Source organism: Aphelocoma coerulescens, chromosome 1 (assembly GCF_041296385.1).
Source record: "Aphelocoma coerulescens isolate FSJ_1873_10779 chromosome 1, UR_Acoe_1.0, whole genome shotgun sequence".
In the NCBI taxonomy this organism is placed as follows: Eukaryota; Metazoa; Chordata; class Aves; order Passeriformes; family Corvidae; genus Aphelocoma; species Aphelocoma coerulescens.
Genome location: NC_091013.1, coordinates 76,751,897 through 76,757,357, shown reverse-complemented (window position 1 = coordinate 76,757,357; position 5,461 = coordinate 76,751,897). Strand labels below are relative to the sequence as shown.

Here is a 5,461-nt window from a genome sequence, read left to right as displayed (position 1 = left end):
TGTTCCCACATCTGTCTTGTCTTCAGGAGCCCAGAACTGGGCACAGTGTTTCAGCTGCAGTCTCGGAAGTGCTGAACAGAGAGGAGAGATTGCTCTTCTGGCCCCTGCTCAGCTGTGATCTTTTAACGGAGCCCAGCATGTGGTTGGACACCTTAATCTTCACTTGTCCCTCAGGGCCCCAGATCAGCCTCCACAAAGCTGCTTCACCACCAGTGTGTGCCCAGGATCTACAACTGCATCAACTTAATTCAGTTCCCACTGCAGGACTTAACTGGGTGAGGTTCCTGTCAAGCCTTCAGTTCATGTCCACTGCCTTGATGATTTCCGGAAATAGAAAATAAACATCCTGTTACTCTTTTACTTTGAAACAGTTTTACAATAGCTGTAGAAACACTGAAAAAAACCCCTGGTGATACATTACAGGCCAATGTTCAAATCACACCACATAAAGGTAATTTTTCATTATTCGTTCACGGTTTTTCATCTTTTTATTGGGCTACATTAAGACAGCAGGTATTTGTAGCATAACTTCCTACTCAACTGTACAGACAGCTTACTGCAGCTGTAATCTCCCCTTGGATTAACATTTCCTTTGAGTTCTGTTCAGTTGTCACTGGCTGATATCATTTTTCTCTAGGTAATTAATATTTTTGTGTTCTAAACTACTGCAGCATAAACACAATCCACGTTACTGTTTGTTCTTTAAACCCTACCACTTTCCTATTTTTTGTCATATATTGTATGGCTTGAAAATATTTTCGTACTTATTTAAAGGCATTTTTAAAGTCCAACAGCAATCATTTAAACCAAGGAGCAGTCATTTAATATATCATTTACTCTTATTATTCTTGTAGCATGTACAAACTTTAATCCTTTTACTGACACCCATTTATTTCCCTTAACACTGCTGTTTCTAGAAAGAAAATCTGCTTTGAGTGTAGTCTAGACAAAAAGGACATCAGTACCTCGGTTACATCAAAGTAGGCCAGCATCAGCTTTACTATGAAATGCTGGACTGGCACGACCTTCTGTGCCAGAGGCTGAAGACAGTAACATCACAAAAGCTGTAACTTGTCTCCTCATGCAGGAAGAGGTCTTGGAGCTCACAAGCAGATGTTGTATTCACATTCCTCATGTCTTTTTCAAGCTGAGGTATTGGTGGGGGACACGTCACCTCCAGGGTGGGTCCCTTTCTATCATTTCAAACAGCCCTTTGCCCTCAGGTCTCACAGGTCTGGCCTGGCTGCAAGCAGAGAGAAATGATCAGTTCACCCTTCTCCAACCTTCAGCCAGGTGTGACAGATTAGTTACTATTTTGTTATGTAACAGCATTATTTGTGTGCCCAAGAGCACAGAGGGATACCAAAGAAAAAAAAATACATGTGTCAAGCACAAAAATAGTACTAACAAACTGAAAACTGAGCACAAAATGTACCATTACAGAAGTTCTAACAGGTACACAATTACATTCTCACCCGATGGTCTGGTCCTTGTAACTCCCAAGGTGCAGAGCAGCATTTTGCACATCATCAAAATGTAACAGCTGTCTTCAGTTCTGAGGGTGTGCAGCCACCAGCGGCTTTCATTGAAACCTAATGCAATCAGTGGAGAGGAACATTTCCAAGAAGTCAGTATGGTTCAGGCTGAGGAGTTGCAAGAGACACTTAAGTGATAACTTCCTTGAAAGTGTACTTTTGTCATCAAAGTAGAGCACTTAAGAAGACTCAAATGGCAAATAACAGAGCAACACATCAGCAAATACAGTCGAATAAAGAGCTGAGAAATGTCAGCAGTTTTTCAGAGAGCCCTCCCCAAGGTTACCTGGAGCTCCCTCTGTTCAGGAACCCCAGGAACAGGCAGCCTGGCACAACACTTAACACAATTTTATCAGGCCATTACACTTTGTCAGCCAGGTTCACACTGCAGTCTGAAGTCCACACACAAGTGAGGAATGTGGAAAGAGGAAGAAAGGTTTTTATCACTTCATTGAGACAAGGAGTTGTTATTTAGCCAGTGAAAGGAACACTTTTATCTCCAAGGAACCTTGACCATCACAGGAAGAAAACTAATTTGACAGAAAAATTCTGAGATGCCTGGGAAACCTGCCAAACACTGAGGTTCCCAACTGCACAGTGGCACTCACAAGACTGAATTCCCAAATGTCCTCTGGATAAAAAACATCCCATTTGAATCAAACTCTGAAAAAATTAAGCATTTTCTCTGTCACTCCTACTTTTCTGATGAAGAGCTTTAGCAGCTTCTCTTTTTTAGATTTTGTGAGTAAATGCTTGTAGCTTGCTTATTTCCATAGTCTGGTTTATATTACACATTATTGTGTGTTAACTTTTATACTGTGATTTTACTACAACTAGAAAATAACAGGACTCCTTAGTAAAGGGCAAGGCAAAACCACACAACAAGGTATGCAACCATTTTTCCACCTCCTCAGTGCCCCTCCCAGTATCAAGAAGGTGCCAGGATCCAGGTTTGGGAACACAAACTGGACAAGTCACACGTGCTGAGCCTGATGGGATGCTCCCATGAGTGCTGAGGGATCTGGCTGCTGGCCTTGCAAGGCCACTCTCCATTGCTGACACAGCGTGGCAACTGGGAGGTGTGCAAGGACCAGGGGAAAGCAAAAATCACTCCTGTCTTTGAGAAGGGCAGGAAGGAGGACCTGGGGAACTACAGGCCCTGGGAAGGTGATGGACCAACTGCTCTAGGAAACCATTTCCAGACCAAGAAGGGCAAGAAGGTAAGTGGGCAGCGGTCAACATGGATTTACAAATAGGTCATATGCAAATTCTTAAGGATCCCGACCTGAGAGCCTCTCTGATGAGGTGACCAGTTCAGTAGACATGGGAAGAGCAGTGGATATTGTCTACCTCGGCTTAGGAAATCTTTTGGCACTACCATAATGTCTCCAATTACCATTTTGACCCTGCCATAATACTGAGAGACTACAGGCTCAGTAAGTGGACCATGAGGTGGACTGAAAACTGGCTGAACAGATGGGCCTAGAAGGTTGTCAGTGGCATGAAGTCCTCTTGGATGCCAGTGACTAGCAGAGTATCCCTGTACTGAGGCCAGTCCTTTTCAAGATCTTCATTTCTGCCCTGGTTGATGGGACAGCACATCCTCAGCAAGTCTGCAGGTGACACAAAGCTGAGAGGAGTGGCTGCTAAGGCTATAGTATCATGCCACCATTCAGTGATCCCTTGACAGGCTGGAGAAATGGGCTCACAGGATCTCATGAAATTCAACAGAAGGAAATGCCAAATCCTGCACCTGTGGACACATAATCCCAAACACCAGGACAGGCTGGAGGCCAACTGGCTGGAAAGCCCCTTTGCAGGTAAGGACATGATGGTCCTGGTGAACACCAAGTCCAAGAACCACCTTGAGCAAAGAGTGCAACCTGGCCACAAAGGCAGCCAAAGGTATCCTGCTTTACAAAGAAAGTTGCCAACACATGGAGAGGGATGATCATCTGGTCTGAACCTCTGCCATGGACAGGGACACTTTTTACATGTGATTACAAAACAGATAAATTGTTCTTGTCCTTTATATATCCAGTTCTCTTATTTACTGTTAACAGAACTACAGAGACAGCTCTCAGTCCTTTTACTAAGCCAAACAAATACAAGAGAATTAACACAAATTTCTCTTGCTTTACCAGTAGAACTTGCACATCTTGGTCAAATCCCACCAGTGTTTAAATTTACTTTTACTTTATGAAAACAACTGATATTTTGGAATTTTGGAACCACCAGAATTATTGAACTTAGCTGCACAGAACTCCCTTTAAAACCTTGCTGTCTGTCAGCCCCACTGAGATGCTGCCCACGGCCAGGGCAGGTGGCACTACACACCTGTGTGCATGCAAACCAAACTGTGCCCCAGGCTTCCCAGATTGCATGGACACAACTTTTCAGACCAGAGCCCTCTGATTAATACCAAAGATGGTTCAGAATCAGTAACTGCTGTGTTGGTAGTACAAACAAATGGGATTCTGAGTGCAATTTATCAGTAACATCCAGCAGCTCAGACATGGCATCATATTAATGTGGCACTATGGGGTTTGGATGCAAGACACATGGCTGGCCAGAGTTTGAGTTGTCTGTGTACATTATGCTTCAAGTCCTTTAAAAACATGGCAGGAATTATGCCAGGAATTACATTATCTGAAATCAAGTATTAGTTGAAGTGTAAAAGCACAACTACATCAAATCACAAATCTGAACAAAAAATGGGGTACCGGTTTCAGTAATTGCTGGATAAAGCCACGTACCTTAATACGTACCTTGTACTAAAACCTGGTTTAGGATTCCCTTTGTCTGCATAAGATAGCAGAAGGATTCTGCACAAGCCAGTCTTCATCTGCATTTTAAGATTTTAATAGTAACCTAAAAAATAAAGAGACAGTAAATAACTGACATTTAAAAGAGAAAATGCAGTAGCTTTTCTTTTAAAAACCCATTCTATATGGAGTAATAAACCTTCAGTTTACCAGAAAAAATTCATTTATTCTCTACCCATTCTTACCACTTAATTGTTTCTCCACACATTTGTCCCCAGATTTTATTTAAATTTTTACTATCTCAGCAGTTAAACAGGTGCTCCAAGAACATTAACAAGTTCCTAGATTTTCAGATTTCTGCTTGGAGTAGATTTAAGTGCAGTTCTGCTCCAAAGAGCCCCAAGTCATTTCTCTTTGGAGGTTTTCTAAAACATACATACTTCATGTGACAGAAGACATACTACATGTTGTCTTCTAGGCCTGCCAAGGCACATGGCCAAAGTGACATTTCATCCTTCTAATATTAGTGCCACTAAAATGATCAGGATCCCTGCACACAACACCGAGTTATTAGTTATATTTGAGAACTAATAGTTCTCACTGCAGTCTCCTCCTCTTTCTGCAGCCTCTTGTCATACAGACATTTTTATTAGGGGTGAAGTTATCTATCAAAATAATACAACTAAACTGAGCTGGAGTAAAATGTTGTCCCACTTTATAATAACATCTCACAACAGAACTGCATACAAGTATCATTAAAGTAACATTTTAATACTACAAGCATTAGAAATTGATGCAAAAGTTTAGGACTTCCATAACTCTACAACTTCTGCAACAGATCTGCTTGTATTTGCAGTAAGTGCAGTTGGAAGAACAGTTAGTCAATATTATTCCTATTACTTTTACTAATTACTAATTAAACTTATTATAATTCTATTAAAATGCCTAAATGAAAGTGTTAATAAGGGTATCCACCTTGCATGCTGTGTGTCTTCTCATAGAGTACACATGCAAAACAACTATCCAAAGTGTTTAAAATTCAACAGCTCCATGCCCCAGCCATTCAGGCTTCAAAACAGCTCTCACCTGTAGACCCCATTCCCTCCTCCTGGAATTAAAATCACCTCTTCGCCATAAATGTCTCCGACTTAAAATAAGATG

At 41.6% G+C, this 5,461-nt stretch overlaps 1 protein-coding gene across 3 annotated transcripts in view; it reads right to left on the bottom strand.

Moving 5' to 3' along the window:
* Positions 1-229: 229 nt before the first annotated feature.
* The window catches only part of PSPC1 (paraspeckle component 1), a 59,082-nt gene continuing 53,850 nt past the window's right edge, over positions 230-5,461 (bottom strand). The window contains exons 8-11 of one of the 3 annotated variants that reach the window (XR_011150722.1): positions 4,292-4,406; positions 1,476-1,592; positions 966-1,243; positions 230-313 (exon numbers count right to left, since the gene is read on the bottom strand). The gene's annotated coding sequence lies outside the window, so the exon portion shown is untranslated. The other 2 variants (XR_011150721.1, XR_011150728.1) reach the window with 2 other exon arrangements.